The sequence below is a fragment of the Saccopteryx bilineata genome, chromosome 1, assembly GCF_036850765.1.
Source record: "Saccopteryx bilineata isolate mSacBil1 chromosome 1, mSacBil1_pri_phased_curated, whole genome shotgun sequence".
In the NCBI taxonomy this organism is placed as follows: domain Eukaryota; kingdom Metazoa; phylum Chordata; class Mammalia; order Chiroptera; family Emballonuridae; genus Saccopteryx; species Saccopteryx bilineata.
Window position 1 is genome coordinate 189,162,623 of NC_089490.1, and position 19,211 is coordinate 189,181,833.

General features: G+C 37.7%; 1 protein-coding gene across 10 annotated transcripts in view; it reads left to right on the plus strand.

Annotated features, from left to right (window-relative positions):
• The window catches only part of INPP4B (inositol polyphosphate-4-phosphatase type II B), a 708,587-nt gene that overhangs the window by 222,721 nt on the left and 466,655 nt on the right, over positions 1-19,211 (plus strand). For 5 of the 10 annotated variants that reach the window (XM_066232888.1, XM_066232938.1, XM_066232836.1 and 2 more), the window contains exon 1: positions 145-213. The exons of 4 other annotated variants lie outside the window; for them this stretch is intronic. The gene's annotated coding sequence lies outside the window, so the exon portion shown is untranslated. Of the gene's footprint in view, positions 1-144; positions 214-19,211 lie in introns of those variants that run through there. One more of the 10 variants, XM_066232878.1, reaches the window with a different exon arrangement.

Below are 19,211 nucleotides of genomic sequence, written 5' to 3' on the forward strand. Positions count from 1 at the left end.
ATTTCTCAACTCCATCTCCATAAGAGAGGAAAAGGGGAGAGTTCCCACAAGCAAGCTGATTTCTGGGTGGGTCAAGCATCCACTGAGTGCCGCAGCAGACTTTGGACCTCGGTGAGTCACCAGAAGGGAGAAGGCGCAGATCACACCACATAAGGTGGGGCTGGGAACCAACCTGAAAATGAAAGAAAGGACTTGAGAAAAACAACTGCCTTGGTAAGATCAGGCTGCTCTTTCTTCATTTGATTTATTATTCTATTGAACGGCAAATGAGAGAAAAGGGAAAGGGAAAGGGGTCATCAAAACCAAACTAAAATCAGAGGCCACAAATGCAGAGCAGAAAGCGTCAACCCTGAGCTTACAGGTTCTTTCGTCGGAGCTCCTGAACTGTAATCTTTTCATTGAAGCTTTGTCTCTTCCTAAGCACTCAGCTGTTACTAACAAATTTTGCGGAGTGTCTATTTTGAAAACACGGTTGTTTCAGGAAGGCCAGGGTCTTAAGTAAATTTGTGTTTTAATTGCGAGAAGGTCGAGTACCTGAATTAGAAATGTTTTTTTATTCCTCTTCAGGAGCATAAACCAATAAACGGCCATAATGAAAAAGCTTCTTTAACGTATGTAATGAACTGTGGTAACAGACGGATTTAAAGGTGATTACTTTGGCTGTGGTAATTTAAGATAAGCGCTGGGCTTGTGTAAAGGATGGGCCTTTTATGTGTATTTCTCCCAATGTGAACATATTTATTTCACAGTTATGGCAGGTATCGGAAATAAGAAAGAAATATTTAGTGGGAATAAAACTTACTTGTTTCAGCATATATTTTTTCAACCCATTAATGGATTACTAAACTGAAGAGATTTTCCTCATTCATTCTGTGCTTTCTGCAGGTGGTGGGGGTTGAGGGCTCTGCGTCTCCCAGCCTCACTGGGGCCTCCCTTAAGGGAGAGGCTGGAGGGGAACACTGGTCTCCACAGCTCCCCTAACCACTGGGAGTGAGCTGCTAGAAGATGACTAGTTGTAGTTAGTGATCAGCATCTTCTGCCCTTTTTTCCTGTCAAGGCTGAGTGATGCCTAAACCCCGTGGGTTGAGCGATGGGTCTCCTGCCTACCCTCTGCGCTGACCTCGGGTATGTTGCTGGATGTGGATTCAGATGTATTCAAAGGATGTCATTCTATTCCCACGTAGTTATTCGCCAACACTTTTGCCGATTTATATAGGAAATTGAAACCTAAGACTCTTAACTCTCGTCTGCTCTTAAAATAGACCTATTGTGAATTAAATTGCTTAGGTCAGCTTTCTTTCCATCTGAGTTACATATAAATATTTGAATGTGCAGGATCAGATACCTGATCTGTAAAGTGATAACATTAGAAGGAGTGAGGTCTGAGGTCGCCCAGGCTCTGACAGTCAGGTGGGTGGAAAGCCCCAGAAGGATGTAAACATGCTCCTTACTTCTGCATAAAGCCCAAAGCAACATACAGATAAAAACGGAACTTTGCTTATTCTTTTACACTTTTTAGGAGTTGCTTATAATTTTGCATGTATGTCTGATTGTTTGTGCACCTCAAAACTGACAGTTGTAGAAGTTTGCGGTTCTTTATAATCCCTTGGAGCGTCTCAGTGGTCACAGAACTTCATACTGGCCGTAGAAATGTCTGAACTTAGATTTAAGTATAAGTACTTGTTCTGCCCCTTACTGGCCTAGTAACACTGTACAAGTTATATGTTCTCTTCAAAATTAGCTTCTTAATGGACCACACAACCATTCCTATGGGTTCTCTCTCTTGCCCAGACTGCAGACTGCCTTTCCTCTGCCTGCTCCGTCCAATAAGCAGGGGCCATCTTTTCACCCCTTTGCCTTCAGTAAGTGGAAGATAATTTTGATTCTTCTTCATATTCTTTTTCATCCTACTCTCCTCTTTATTTCTATAGCCAGCCCCCTAGTTGAGATGATGCCAGTGTGCCTGAGCTGATATATAACAGATTCCTAACAGGCATGGATATCTTTGGCAGCTTTCACTTTTTTTTTTTCTTCTTGATTATATTTCTTTTTTTTTTAATAATTTTATTTTTTTAATAGGGCAACATCAATAAATCAGGATACATATATTCAAAGATAACAAGTCCAGGTTATTCTGTTGTTCAATTATGTTGCATAACCATCACCCAAAGTCAGATTGTCCTCTCTCACCTTCTATCTAGTTTTCTTTGTGCCACTCCCTCTCCCCCTTTCCCTATCCCTCTCCCCCTCCCCCATAACCACCACACTCTTATCAATGTCTCTTAGTTTCACTATTATGTCCCACCTACGTATGGAATAATGCAGTTCCTGGTTTTTTCTGATTTACTTATTTCACTTCATATAATGTTATCAAGATCCCACCATTTTGCTGTAAATGATCCGATGTCATCATTTCTTATGGCTGAGTAGTATTCCATAGTGTATATGTGCCACATCTTCTTTATCCAGTCATCTATTGATGGGCTTTTTGGTTGTTTCCATGTCCTGGCCACTGTGAACAATGCTGCAATGAACATGGGGCTGCATGTGTCTTTACGTATCAATGTTTCTGAGTATTTGGGGTATATACCCAGTAGAGAGATGCTGAGTCATAAGGTAGTTTTATTTTCAGTTTTTTGAGGAACCACCATACTTTCTTCCATAATGGTTGTACTACTTTACATTCCCACCAACAGTGGATGAGGGTTCCTTTTTCTCCACAGCCTCTCCAACATTTGCTATTACCTGTCTTGTTAATAATAGCTAATCTAACAGGTGTGAGGTGGTATCTTATTGCAGTTTTGATTTGCATTTCTCTAATAACTAAAGAAGATGAGCATCTTTTCATATATCTGTTGGCCATTTGTATTTCTTCCTGGGAGAAGTGTCTGTTCATGTCTTCTTCCCATTTTTTTATTGGATTGTTTGTTTGTTTGTTGTTGAGTTTTATGAGTTCTTTGTATATTTTGGATATTAGGCCCTTATCTGAGCTGTTGTTTGAAAATATCATTTCCCATTTAGTTGGCTTTCTGTTTATTTTGTTATCAGTTTCTCTTGCGGAGCAAAAAATTCTTAGTCTGATGTAGTCCCATTCATTAATTTTTGCCTTCACTTCTCTTGCCTATGGAAATTCATAAAATGCTCTTTAAAACCCAGGTCCATGAGTTGAGTACCTATGTCTTCTTCTATGTACTTAATTGTTTCAGGTCTTATGTTTAGATCTTTGATCCATTTTGAGTTAATTTTTGTACAGGGGGACAAACTGTAGTCCAGTTTCATTCTTTTGCATGTGGTTTTCCAGTTTTCCCAGCACCATTTATTGAAGAGGCTTTCTTTTCTCCATTATGTGTTGTTGGCCCCTTTATCAAAAATTATTTGACTATATATTGATATATGTGGTTTTATTTCTGGACTTTCTATTCTGTTCCATTGGTCTGAGTGTCTATTTTTCTGCCAATACCATGCTGTTTTGATTGTCATGGCCCTATAATAGAGTTTGAAGTCAGGTATTGTAATGCCCCCAGCTTCATTCTTTTTCTTTAGGATTGCTTTGGCTATTTGGGTTTTTTTATAGTTCCATATAAATCTGATGATTTTTTGCTCTATTTCTTTAAAAAATGTCATTGGAATTTTGATGGAAATTGCATTAAATTTGTATATTGCTTTGGGTAATATGGCCATCTTGATTATATTTATTCTTCCTAACCAAGAACAAGGAATATTCTTCCATCTCATTATATCTTTTTTGATTTCCCTTAAATGGTTTATAGTATTCATTATATAAGTCCTTTACATTCTTTGTTATGTTTATTCCTAAGTATTTTATTTTTTTGTTGCAATTGTGCAGGGGATTATTCTTTTGAGTTCATTCTCAAATGTTTATTTGTTGGCATATAGAAAGGCTATTGACTTCTGTATGTTAATTTTGTATCCTGCGACCTTATTGTATTGGCTTATTGTTTCTAGTAGTCTTTTTGTGGATTCTTTGGAGTTTTAGATGTATAGGATCATGTCATCTGCAAAAAGTGATAACTTTACTTCTTCTTTTCCGATATGGATGCCTTTTATTTCTTTGTCTTGTCTGATTGCTGTGGCTAGAACCTCTAGTACCACATTAAATAACAGTGGAGAGAGTGGACAACCCTGTCTTGTTCAGATTTAAGAGGGAAAGCCTTCAGTTTTGTGCCATTTAGTATGATGTTAGCTGATGGTTTATCATATATGGCCTTTATCATGTTGAGATATTTTCCTTCTATACCCATTTTGTTGAGAGTCTTAAACATAAAATTGTGTTGTATTTTATCGAAAGCCTTTTCTGCGTCTATTGATAAGATCATGTGGTTTTTGTTCTTTGTTTTGTTGATATGTGTATTACATTAACCGTTTTATATATGTTGAACCATCCTTGAGATTCTGGGATGAATCCCACTTGATCATGATGTATTATTTTTTTAATATGTTGTTGTATTCGGTTTGCCAGTATTTTGTTTAGTATTTTAGCATCTGTATTCATTAGAGATATTGGTCTGTAGTTTTCTTTTTTTGTGCCATCCTTGCCTGGTTTTGGTATGAGGGTTATGTTGACCTCATAAAATGTGTTTGGAAGTATTGCTTCTTCTTCAATTTTCTGGAATACTTTGAGTAGAATAGGAACCAAGTCTTCTTTGAATGTTTAAAAAATTCGCTGGTATAGCCGTCAGGGCCTGGACTTTTATTTTTGGGGAGGTTTTTAATAGTTTTTTCTATTTCTTCTCTACTAATAGGTCTGTTTAGGCTTTCTGCTTCTTCTTGACTCAGTCTAGGAAGGTTGTATTGTTCTAGGAATTTATCCATTTCTTCTAGGTTGTTAAATTTAGTGGCATAAAGTTTTTCATAGTATTCTACAATAATTCTTTGTATATCTATGGTGTCCGTGGTGATTTCTTCTCTCTCATTTTGGATTTTGTTTATATGAGTTCTTTCTCTTTTTTCCTTGGTAAGTCTTGCCAAGGGTTTGTCAGTTTTTGTTGATTTTTTCAAAGTACAAGCTCTTTGTTCTATTAATTTTTTCTATTTTTCTGTTCTCTATTTCATTTATTTCTGCTCTGATTTTTATTATCTCCTTTCTTCGGCTGGTTTTGGGTTTTCTTTGTTCTTCTTTTTCTAGTTCCTTAAGGTGGGAAGTTAAGTGGTTCACTTGGGCTCTCTCTTGTTTGTTCATATATGCCTGAAGTGATATGAACTTCCCTCTTATCACTGCTTTTGCTGCATCCCATAGATTCTGATATGTCATATTGTCATTTTCATTAGTCTGTATATATCTTTTGATCTCTGTACTTATTTCTTCCTTGACCCATTCATTTTTTAAAAGTATGTTGTTTAGTTTCCACATTTTTGTGGGATTTTTTTCCTCTTTTTTGCAGTTGAATTCTAGTTTCAAGGCTTTATGATCAGAAAATATGCTTGGTACAACTTTGATTTTTCTGAATTTGCTGATGTTGTTTTTGTGGCCCAACATATGGTCAATTCTTGAGAATGATCCATGTACACTGGATAAAAATGTATACTCAGTCACTTTGGGATGAAATATCCTGTAGATGTCTGTCATATCCAGGTGCTCTAGTGTTTTGTTTAAGGCCGCTATATCTTTGTTGATTCTCTGTTGGATGACCGATCTAGAGGCGTCAGCGGTGTATTGAGGTCTCCAAGTATGATTGTATTTTTGTCAGTTTTTGTATTAAGGTCAATAAGTAACTGTCTTATATATTTTGGTGCTACTTGGTTTGGTGCATATATATTAAGAAATGTTATGTCTTCTTGATTCAGTGTCCCCTTAGCCATTATGAAATGGCCATTTTTGTCTCTGAGTACTTTTGCTGTCTTATAGTCAGCATTATCAGATATGAGTATTGCTACGCCTGCTTTTTTGTGGATGTTATTTGCTTGGAGTATTGTTTTCCAGCCTTTCACTTTGAATTTGTTTTTATCCTTGTTACTTAGATGAGTTTCTTGTAGGCAGCATACAGTTGGCTTTTCTTTTTTAATCCATTCTGCTACACTGTGCCTTTTTATTGGTGAGTTTAATCCATTTACATTTAGTGTAATTATTGACACTTGTGAGTTCCTTATTGCCATTTTATAGATTGCTTTCTGTTAGTTTTGTATCTTGTTTGATCCTTCTTTTTCTTTTTTCTATCTTTTGTTTTTATTTGGTTGTATTCCATACATCTTTCCTCTGTTGTTATCTTTTTTTAAATCATGTGCTTCTGTGGTGGTTTTTTCAATGGTGGTTACCTTTAAGTAATGAAAAGGGTTCCTACCCTGTTCATTGTAGTGCACTATTTTGTGAGTACTTTTGCCCTCCATCGTCCTTTGCTACTATTAATCTCCATCCTCTCTGCACCCCTTTCTTTTTGTTGTTGTCACAGTTTAAATTTGGTTTTCTTGTGTTCTTCTTGGAGCTTTTACTTGTGGCTTTGTTTTTTTTTGTTGTTCTTTGTATCTGATTCGAGAACCCCCTTTAGTAATTCCTGGAGTGGGGGTTTTCTGATGATAAATTCCCTCATCTTTTCTGTATCTGTGAATGTTTTTATTTCTCCTTCATATTTTAAGGATAGCTTTGATGGGTATAGTGTTTGTGGCTGAAAGTTCCTCTCTTTCAGGACTTTAAATATTGGGGTCCACTCTCTTCTAGCTTGTAGAGTTTCTGTTGAGAAATCTGATGATAATCTGATGGGCCTTCCTTTATATGTTGTATTCTTCTTTTCCCTGGCTGCCTTGAGAATTTTTTCTTTGCCGTTGGTTTGTGCCAATTTCATTATGATGTCCCTTGGAGTAGGTCTGTTGGGGTTAAGAAAACTCGGAGTTCTGTTTGCTTCTTGAATTTGAGGCTTTAGTTCTTTTCACAAGCTTGGGAAGTTCTCATCTATTATTTGTTTGAGTATGTTCTCCATTCCATTTTCTCTCTCTTCTCCTTCTGATATATCTATTATTCTTATGTTATTCTTTTTGATGGAGTCACATAATTCCTTTAGGGCAATTTGATTTTTTTTTAAATTTTTGAGTCTCTTTCTACTTTTCTCTGTTGTGCCTCAAGTTGCTTGTCTTCTATTTCACTAATCCTACCTTCTATCTGGCCTGTCCTATTGGCTAAGCTTGTTACCTCATTTTTCAGCTCGTGAATTGTTTTTCATCTCTGTTTGATTTTTTATAGTTTCAATTTCTTTGGAAATATATTCTTTGTGTTCATTGAGTTGTTTTCTGAGCTCCCTAAATTGCCTTTCTGTGTTTTCTTGCATATATCTGAGTATTTTTAGGATTTCTGTTTTAAATTCTCTGTTGTTTAACTCCAAGTTTTCCAATATATTAAATTTTTTCTCCATAGATTTTTCCTCATCTATCTGTGTTACCTCTCTTCGTTTTTATCCATGATATTCAATTTTGTCTTTCTTAGTGGCATCTGAGGGTGGTTTTGTTGATAGTATTAATGAGATTTGATAAATAATAAAAAGTTAAAAAAATAAAAAATCAAAAAGAGTTGTTCTTTAAAAAAATTAATAATGAAATAAAGAAAAATAAAATTAAATTAAAATTAAAATAAAGAAAATTATTTTCCCCCTCCTTTTTTCCTCTCCTCTCCTTTCCCCTCTTTCTTGAGATAATCTTGTGGTGAACTGTGAATTATATTGTACTAAATAGAACAAACAATGCCTGTAATGGAGGACCTAAATTGGGGAGAAGTAATAAAGGGGCAAAAAAAGAAAAAAGAGAAAAAAAAGAGGTATGGACCCACAAAAAGCAAATAAGGAAAAAATTTGGGTCAAGAATAAAATGATTTGCTTTTAGGTGTTGGTTGACTAAGAGTTATGATGAGAGGAATAAGAGGGAAACAGGAAAATGGGGGGACATATTAAAAAATTACTATTGTATTTAGTGGAACAAGAACTAGATAAAATGTAGAGCAAGGGATGGGAGCACTGCTAGTGAGTTAAAAAGGTGAAGTAAAGTCTCCCCCAAAATGCCACAAACATAAGTTTGAGTCCCAGATAAGATAATTTGTTCATTATTGAAGTTTGAATGAGAGGAGATGTAAAGGAGAAAGGAAGAAACTAATATAGAGGGAGAAAAGAAAGAGAGAGAGAAAAAAAGAGGGAACCACTAAAAGAAGAAAAAAGAAAAGAGGAGAGAGAGAGAGAGAGTTAAGGGTTTTGGAGTGCAACCCACATAGAGAGAAAGGAGGTGACGTCACAGAAATGGCGCCGTGAGCAGCGCGTCCGACAGCTCTCCCCTAAATCACAACAAATTTATCAACTAGAAACAGAAAAATTTATCCTCGGAGCATTCCGGAGTTCCACACAAACTGATAGCGAAAGGACTGTTATCACTTAAATCTGAGAGACGAGGGTGTGGAGGAATCGACCACAGGGACGTTCTTTCAAACCACAAGGAAGTGCGCTTGTGGTGAGTCAGCCCATATACTTGGGAACCGCGAGCCGCCGCGAGCGGCCGACACGAGCCGCCACCGCGAGCCCCCGCGAGCCGCCGCCGCGAACCGCCACCGCGAGCGGCCGCCACGAGCAGCCGCCGCGAACCACCACCGCGAGCAGCCGCGCAGTCCGGTTGAGCACCGCTGACGTTCCCAGCGGCCTGCACACTGCGAGTGGGGGTCGCCGGCCACCGGTGCCCGGAGCGCCCCATTCACGCGCGTGCCTTTGGCATTCCACACGCCCAGGGCGCCCTGCTGGCCCGCACACCCAGGGGGCTCCATTATCCTGCGCCTGGTGCGGTCCAGCCGCCAGCAGCGGGGCGAGCGGGAGAGGCTTGGGAGATTCTCTCCGTGGGCGGGGCACCTCACCCAGCCATTCAAGCTAACAATCAAGCGTTGGGGGAGGGGCACGCGCAGGCAGCCTAAAATACCTTCGGAAACACAGCTGCGACCCAATCACTGAAATTAGCTTAACCCATAAAATCTGCGCACCCTTGGTTCTAATTGATAAGATCTCAGTTCAGCGATCCAAGACAAGAGGCGTGATATTTTTTAGTGCCTCTCGCTAAAGGGGCGGGGGCAACTTCTGATTGATAGAGCCTCCATATTCAGGGATAAACGCTAACAAGAAGGACTTGGCAGATAATAAGGTCTATACTACACTAGTCGTAAGCAGAGACTAGTGCCTCTTCTTCCCTGCAAAAACAGGCTACAAAGTGTGGAAAGCCTGGGTTGAGAGGTCCAACTAAATGATAGGCACTGAACAGTCACCTTGACAACAATTGACTCCCACCCCCGCCTGATTACACTGGAGGCCCTGACTGCCAGAGCCTTTCCCAAAGCCTTGCACTGAGTGGGGATAGAATGGGGATTTCCCAGCTCTTTGAGCCTCTTACTCCCCAGGCAGAAGCAGTTGCAGCCTTATAGCTGGATCACCAGGCTGCTAATTCAGAAAGGGGGGGCTAGGAGAGAGAATCCAGGAAAGCAAACTCTCTCATCGTTGGACCCTGCAAACGCCAACAAGCCTTTACTTCCAGCAAGACTAAAGCCAATTATATGACATTGCCATAGAATCCCATCAACTGCAAATCCCTACCTAAGAGGGACACAGGGGCAGAGCCTGGGGTACAGAGTCACCGACCAGGAAGAGGGAGAGAAAAGAAAAAGGAAGAAGTTAACCTCTCAAAATCAAGAAAAACCCACAGACTTTACAACTTGATCCACTAATTTTTTGTTGTTGTTGTTGTTGTTTGTTTCTTCTATCTTTTTGCCTTTATTTCCTCCACCTCGGTCCTTCTATTCTCTGCCCATCTTATGCTTCCCCTTTCTTGAACTACACTACCCATGAGTGTTGCATTTTATTTTTCTTCTTCATCCTCACCCTCCTTTAAGGTTATACTCCAAAACATTTAACTCTCACTCTCTCCTCTTTTGTTTTTTTGTTTTTTTGTCTTGCTTTATTTTGTTTTTTTCTCTTCCTATTTTATTTCTTCCTTCGTTTTTCTCTTTTTCTTATTTTTTCCTTTCTATTCGCTTTTTCTTTTCTCATTTTACTTTCCTCCTATATAATCCTCAATCACGAGCAAATTAGTTAATTTGGGACTCAAGGCTTTTTTTTGGCTTTATTTCTCTTTTTTGCTTTTGTTTTTATTTTTTTTCTTGTTTGTTTATTTTTGTGGCATTTTGGGTCCTCCCAACCCAAGGTCTCCATTGTATTTAGTCTTCGCTCCACTTAATACAACAGATTTTTACTTATTATTTTTATTTTTTCTTCTTTATTATTCTTTTTTGGTCCTTTTTTCTGGTTCCCTCTTATCCCTCTCATTATATCTCTTAGTTGACCATCACTTACAAGCAAATCATCTTATGCTTGTCTAAGATTTTCTTCCTTTTTTTTTTTTTTTTTTGCATTTAGTAGGTCCCTACTCCCTTTTTTTGCCCCTTGAACTCTTCACCCCAAATCAGGCCCTCCATTATAGGCACGATATTTCCCTGAGGAGGGGAGAGGAGGGAAAGAGAAGAGAGAAAAAAAGGGGGAAATAATAAATTATTACTGTTTTTTTTTTGTGGGGTGTTTTACCTTTTTTTTTTTTTTTTTTTTTTACTTTTTACTCTTTATTAATTCTAATTAGTGCTATCAATAAGACCACCCTCAGATGCCGATAAGAAAGAGGAAATCGAATATTATGGATACAAAAGAAAGAGAGGTAACACAAATAGATGTGGAAAAATCTATGGAGAAAAGAACATATTGGAAGCCTTGGAGCTAAATGACAGAGAATTTAAAATAGAAATCTTAAAAATACTCAGAGATATACAAGAAAACACAGAAAGGCAATATAGGGAGATCAGAAAACAACTCAATGAACACAAAGAATATATTACCAAGGAAATTGAAACTATAAAAACAAATCAAACAGAAATGAAAAACTCAATTCACGAGCTGAAAAACGAGGTAACAAGCTTAGCTAACAGAACAGCCCAGATTGAAGATAGGATTAGTGAAATAGAAGACAAACAACTTGAGGCACAACAGAGAGAAGAAGAAAGAGACTCAAAAATAATAAAAAATGAGAAAGCCCTACAGGAATTGTCTGACTCCATCAGAAAGAATAACATAAGAATAATAGGTATATCAGAGGGAGAAGAGAAAGAAAATGGAATGGAGAATATACTCAAACAAATAATAGACGAGAACTTCCCAAGCCTGTGGAAGGAACTAAAGCCTGAAATTCAAGAAGCAAACAGAACACCAAGTTTTCTTAACCCCAACAAACCCACTCCAAGGCACATCATAATAAAGATGACACAAACCAATGACAAAGAAAAAATTCTCAAGGCAGCCAGGGAAAAGAAGAATACAACATATAAAGGAAGGCCTATTAGATTATCATCAGATTTCTCAGCAGAAACTCTACAAGCTAGAAGAGAGTGGACCCCAATATTTAAAACCCTGAAAGAGAGGAACTTTCAGCCAAGAATACTATACCCATCAAAGCTATCCTTCAAGTATGAAGGAGATATAAACACATTCACAAATACAGAAAAGATGAGAGAATTTATCAACAGAAAGCCCCCACTCCAGGAAATACTAAAGGAGGTTTTCCAACCAGATTCAAAGAACAAAAGAAAACAACACCACAAGTAACAGCTCCACCAAGAACACAATAAAACCAAACTTAAACTGTGACAACAAAGGAAAAAAAGGGGGGAGAGGATGGAGATTAACAGTAGCAAAGGATGATGAAGTGCAGAAATACTTATAAGATAGGGTACTACAATGAATATGGTAGGTACCCTTTTCATTACTTAATGGTAACCACCCTTAAAAAAACCACCACAAAACACTTGACTTAAAAAAGGTAGCAACAGAGGAAAGAAGTATGGAACACAAACAAACAAAAACAAATGATAGAAAAACAAAAGAGAAGAATCAAACTAGATACAAAACTAACAGAAAGCAATTTACAAAATGGCAGTAGGGAACCCACAAGTGTCAATAATTACACTAAATGTAAATGGATTAAACTTACCAATAAAAAGACACAGAGTAGCAGAATGGATTAAAAAAGAAAATCCAACTATATGCTGCCTACAAGAAACACATCTAAGCAACAAGGATAAAAACAAATTCAAAGTGAAAGGCTGGAAAACAATACTCCAAGCAAACAACACCCAAAAAAAAGCAGGCGTAGCAATGCTCATATCTAATAATGCTGACTACAAGACAGAAAAAGTACTCAGAGACAAAAATGGTCATTTCATAATGATTAAGGGGAAGTTGAATCAAGAAGACATAACAATCCTTAATATATATGCACCAAACCAAGGAGCACCAAAATATATAAGACAGCTACTTATTTGACCTTAAAACAAAAACTAACAAAAATACAATCATACTTGGAGACCTCAATACACCGCTGACGGCTCTAGATCAGTCATCCAAACAGAGAATCAATAAAGATATAGTGGCCTTAAACGAAATACTAGAACACCTGGATATGATAGACATCTACAGGACACTTCATCCCAAAGCGACAGAGTATACATTTTTCTCTAGTGTACATGGAACATTCTCAAGAATTGACCATATGTTGGGCCACAAAGACAATATCAGCAAATTCAGAAAAATTGAAATTGTACCAAGCATATTTTCTGATCATAAAGCCTTGAAACTAGAATTCAACTGCAAAAAAGAGGAAAAAAATCCCACAAAAATGTGGAAACTAAACAACATACTTCTAAAAAATGAATGGCTCAAAGAAGAAATAAGCGCAGAAATCAAAAGATATATACTGACAAATGAAAATGAAAATACGACATATCAGAATCTCTGGGATGCAGCAAAAGCAGTAATAAGAGGAAAGTTCATATCACTTCAGGCCTATATGAACAAACAAGAGAGAGCCGAAGTAAACCACTTAACTTCCCACCTTAAGGAACTAGAAAAAGAAGAACAAAGACAACCCAAAACTTGCCGAACAAAGGAGATAATAAAAATCAGAGCAGAAATAAATGAAATAGAGAACAGAAAAATAGAAAAAATTAATAGAACAAAGAGCTTGTACTTTGAAAAAATCAACAAAATTGACAAACCCTTGGCAAGACTTACCAAGGAAAAAAGAGAAAGAACTCATATAAACAAAATCCAAAATGAGAGAGAAGAAATCACTACGGACACCGTAGATATACAAAGAATTATTGTAGAATACTATGAAAAACTTTATGCCACTAAATTTAACAACCTAGAAGAAATGGATAAATTCCTAGAACAATACAACCTTCCTAGACTGAGTCATGAAGAAGCAGAAAGCCTAAACAGACCAATCAGCAGGGAGGAAATAGAAAAAACTATTAAAAATCTCCCCAAAAATAAAAGTCCAGGCCCAGACGGTTATACTAGTGAATTCTATCAAACATTCAAAGAAGACTTGGTTCCTATTCTACTCAAAGTATTCCAAAAAATTGAAGAAGAAGCAATACTTCCAAACACATTTTATGAGGCCAACATAACCCTCATACCAAAACCTGGCAAGGATGGCACAAAGAAAGAAAACTACAGACCAATATCTCTAATGAATACAGATGCTAAAATACTAAACAAAATACTGGCAAACCGAATACAACAACATATTAAAAAAATAATACATCATGATCAAGTGGGATTCATCCCAGAATCTCAAGGATGGTTCAACATACGCAAAACGGTTAACGTAATACACCATATCAACAAAACAAAGAACAAAAACCACATGATCTTATCAATAGATGCAGAAAAGGCTTTTGATAAAATACAACACAATTTTATGTTTAAGACTCTCAACAAAATGGGTATAGAAGGAAAATATCTCAACATTATAAAGGCCATATATGATAAACCATCAGCCAACATCCTATTAAACGGCATAAAACTGAGGACTTTCTACCTTAAATCAGGAACAAGACAGGGTTGTCCACTCTCTCCACTCTTATTCAACGTGGTGCTAGAAGTTCTGGCCAGAGCAATCAGACAAGACAAAGAAATAAAAGGCATCCATATCGGAAAAGAAGAAGTAAAGCTATCACTTTTTGCTGATGATATGATCCTGTACATCGAGAACCCGAAGGACTCCACAAAAAGATGATTAGAAACAATAAACCAATACAGTAAGGTCGCAGGATACAAAATTAACATACAAAAGTCCATAGCCTTTCTATATGCCAACAATGAAATATTAGAAAACGAACTCAAAAAAATAATCCCCTTCACGATTGCAACAAAAAAAATAAAATACCTAGGAATAAACATAACAAAGAACGTAAAGGACCTATATAATGAAAATTACAAAGCATTGTTAAGGGAAATCGAAAAAGATACAATGAGATGGAAAAATATCCCTTTTTCTTGGATAGGAAGAATAAATATAATCAAAATAGCCATATTACCCAAAGCAATATACAAATTTAATGCAATTCCCATCAAAATCCCTATGAGATTTTTTAAAGAAATGGAACAAAAAATCATCAGATTTATATGGAACTATAAAAAACCCCGAATAGCCAAAACAATCCTAAGGAAAAAGAATGAAGCTGGGGGCATTACAATACCTGACTTTAAACTATATTATAGGGCCACGATAATCAAAACAGCATGGTATTGGCAAAAAAATAGACACTCAGACCAATGGAACAGAATAGAAAGCCCAGAAATAAAACCACATATATATGGTCAAATAATCTTTGATAAAGGGGCCAACAACACACAATGGAGAAAAGAAAGCCTCTTCAACAAATGGTGTTGGGAAAACTGGAAAGCCACATGCAAAAGAATGAAACTCGACTACAGCCTGTCCCCGTGTACTAAAATTAATTCAAAATGGATCAAAGACCTAAATATAAGACCTGAAACAATAAAGTACATAGAAGAAGACATAGGTACTAAAATCATGGACCTGGGTTTTAAAGAACATTTTATGAACTTGACTCCAATGGCAAGAGAAGTGAAGGCAAAGATAAATGAATGGGACTACATCAGAATTAAAAGTTTTTGCTCAGCAAGAGAAACTGATATCAAAATAAACAGACAGCCAACTATATGGGAACTGATATTTTCAAACGACAGCTCAGATAAGGGCCTAATATCCAAAATTTACAAAGAACTCATAAAACTCAACAACAAACAAACAAACAATCCAATATAAAAATGGGAAGAGGACATGAACAGACACTTCTCCCAGGAAGAGATACAAATGGCCAACAGATATATGAAAAGATGCTCAGCTTCATTAGTTATTAGAGAAATGCAAATCAAAACTACAATGAGATACCACCTCACTCCTGTTAGATTAGCTATTATCAACAAGACGGGTAATAGCAAATGTTGGAGAGGCTGTGGAGAAAAAGGAACCCTCATTCACTGTTGGTGGGACTGTAAAGTAGTACAACCATTATGGAGGAAAGTATGGTGGTTCCTCAAAAAACTGCAAATAGAACTACCTTATGACCCAGCAATCCCTCTACTGGGTATATACCCCAAAACCTCAGAAACATTGATACGTGAAGACACATGTAGCCCCATGTTCATTGCAGCACTGTTCACAGTGGCCAAGACATGGAAACAACCAAAAAGCCCTTCAATAGAAGACTGGATAAAGAAGATGTGGCACATATACACTATGGAATACTACTCAGCCATAAGAAATGATGACATCAGATCATTTACAGCAAAATGGTGGGATCTTGATAACATTATAACATTATAAGGAGTGAAATAAGTAAATCAGAAAAAAACAAGAACTACATGATTCCATACATTGGTGGAACATAAAAATGAGACTAAGAGACATGGACAAGAGTTTGGTGGTTACCAAGGGTGGGGGGGTAGGGAGGACATGGGAGGGAGGGAGGGAGAGAGTTAGGGGTAGGGGGAGGGGCACAGAGAACTAGATAGAGGGTGACGGAGGACAATCTGACTTTGGGCGAGGGGTTTGCAAAATAATTTGATGACAAAATAACCTAGACATGTTTTCTTCGAATATATGTACCCTGATTTATTAATGTCATCCCATTACCATTAATAAAAATTTATTAAAAAAAAAAGAGAGAGAAAGGAAGAGGAAAGAAAAGATAATGAGAGATGTAACACTTATGGGTAGTGTAGTGCAAGGATAGGAGAGAGAGTAAGAATGGCAGGGAGTTAAATGACCAAATTGGAGGAGGAAAAAAAAAATCAAGAATGAAGATAAGAGAAACAAACGAACAAATATAATAAAATGGGATAGGTTATAAAGTCTGCGGATTATTCTTGATTTTGAGAGGTTATCTTCTTGCTTTTTTTTTCTCTCCCTCTTTCTGGTCAGTGACTCTGTACCCCAGGTTCTGCCTCTTTGGCATGCTCAGGTAGAGATTTGCAGTTGATACGTCTCTATGGCAATGTCTTGTATTGTGCTTCAGTCTCGTTGACAGTTGAGGCTTATTAGCATTTATAGGCTCTGACAGTGAGAGAGTTCATGTTCCTGGAGCCTCTCTCCTAGTCTTTCCTTCCTCAATTAGTAGTCTGATAATCCAGCTATGGGGTTGCTACTGCCTCTGTCTGGATAGTAAGAGGCTCAAAGAGCTGGCAACTCCCCACTCTATTCCCACACAGCACAGGGCTCTGGGTAAGGCTCATTCAGTCAGAGCTGCTAGCATAATCAGGTGGGGCTTCTGCCCACTCAAAGACCTCTGGCTCTGCCAATCTGTTCAGTAACTCGGTTGGGCGCCCACTCCCGGGGCGCTTGGAGGAAACTCTCGCTCACTATCTGCACGCGCAGACCAGGATATCAGGCCGGCAGTCTCACCCTCTGAGTGAAACCCCCACCTGCACAGAAAAGTTCCAGCGTTGGAATTGGCTCTCGCTCCCTCCCCATGCACGGCTTTTTCAGGGTGCTGGGGCGGCCTGGAAATTCCGCTTTTGGCCCACACAAAGGCCTCTGACTCTGCCTCTCTTTGGGGTAACACGGCTGCCCACTCCCGGGGCTTTTGAAGGAATCTCTTGCCCACTATCTTCGCGCGTCGACCAGCAGATCAGGGAAAATGGCTGCCCCGCTTGTCTTTCTTTGTCTGGGTTTGGCGCGAGTATTAGCTTGTATTGACTGAGTTGCCACAGGCACAGTTTTTCCTCGGCTTGGATCTCCGTGCCACAGCCTGGTTCAGCCATTAGTGCTGCGGCCTGGATCTATTCACCCCCTTTGCCCGCCTTAGTTTCTATACTCTCTGTTCCCAGTGAAAGCAGCCCTATTTAGGTTAGTGAGGAAGGCAGAGCATTTCTTACTCCCTATTTTCTTCGGGGTTTGATTAAATATTTAGCCAATTTTTCGCTCGACCATACTTTCGATTGTATTGCGAAACATCTGGAGCCTCCAAGGATAGGTTTTTCTGTTTCTGGTTGAAGATCTTGTTGAGTTTTGGGGGAGATTTATCGGTATTGCTTCCTACTGCGCCATTACTCTGACGTCATCTCCAGCTTTCACTTTTACCCCTTTTCATTTTGTAGCTTGCCCTCACTGCCAGCTTAATCTTTTCAAGGCTCAGTTCTCATTCTGTAATTTTTCTTCTTAAAAGTCTGTAAATGGATCTCTCTGTGAATTGAATCAGGATCAAACTGAAAGTGCATCTGACACATAGTGTACCCTAGTGTGTCTAATATTAGGTCGGCGGGGCTCTGATGATCAATATTTTCTCTGATTTTTTTCTTTTTATGTTTAAATTCAGGTTTTGTACGTTGGCAAATATACCAGAAAGTGAGGTTTCTGACCTTCTCAATACATCATATTAGAAGGTATTTGATGTCAATTTGTTTTGTTACTGAAAATGGTAACTTTGATCACTTGGTGAAGGTGATGAGTTCTAGGTTTCTCCTTTAAAAAGTTGCTGTATTTCTTTGTATATAACAAGGCTCTTATGGGAAATAATTTGAGAGTATTTAAGTGTCTTGTCATTTATCTCACTTTTACCACTGATTTTAGCATCCGTTGATGACCTTGCTGGAAATAATTAATACTGTGGTGTTTGCACAATGGTGATATATTTTTTTATTTCAATAATTCTTTAATCTATGATTTTAATTGGAAATTTATAGTAAGAAAAAGTTTACTATTCTTTCTTTCTTATTCATCCACTTATTTGTTCATTCATTATTTATATTATATGGGTGAATGAATTCTCATTTCATTTCCCAGGTTATAATCCATCATAATCATTATTTATTTTGTTGTTCAGTTTTCTCAGATTTGGCCTTTGTGACTCACCTTCAAGTTGGCTTCTGTATCTTTTCAGCATGTTCCCCCACCCTCTTTTCAAGCACTTCCATATTTTCTGACATCACAAGACACTGCAGGCTCATTTTATATTCTTCCTGTGCAGGCTATTTCCCTAAGAGCTCATAGTTTCCTTTTATTGGAGCCTTGTATTTAGAAAGCAAGATTTGGGCACTAGGTGGGTTCATTGGTACTGGGGTATCACAGTGCCTAATACTCTTGAAAATTGTCAAGGTCATGAATAACAAAGACTGAGAACCTGCTTGTGTTAAAGGAGACTAAGAAAACATGACAACTAAATGCAAAGTGTGATTTTGGGTTGGGTCCAAGACAAGAAAGAACAAATGTGAGACAATTGGAGAAATCTGAGTAAGTTCTGTAAGTTAAATAGTATTCTATATTGTACTCTATACATATTTACCTCCTGTCACGGTCAAGTCAGAATAACATGACTAACTGCATAATAACTGATATTGAAAAGAAATTTCTCAGATCTCAGAAACTGAAGAAACTGACCTGAGTTGGGGGCCAGATGATTCAGAAAAGAAATAAAAATGTACTTGATGCTGTAACTTTACCATTTAGGAATTTTGAAATGAAGTGTGATGTGTATGAAAAATTATGTAATTAATCTCTACTGGTGAGCATTTACGTTGTTTCTGTTTTTCTAGGATGACAGAGAACTCTGTATTAAATACATTTGTGCATACATTTTCAAACATTTGAAAACCTCTTTGGGATACATTTTTTGAAGTGAGGTCGGTTAAATAATTCATAGCACAATCATAAACAGTATAAAGTCATTAAAATTATGGTATAGATCCACACTGGACAAACTACAGCCTATGGGAAGATCAACCCTGTGCATCCACTGACATCTTGTCCAAGGATGCTTGCGTGTTACAGTGCCCGGACAGAGCCAAGCATTGCACCAAACACCATGTGACTCAGAAAGCCCAACACTTTCACTA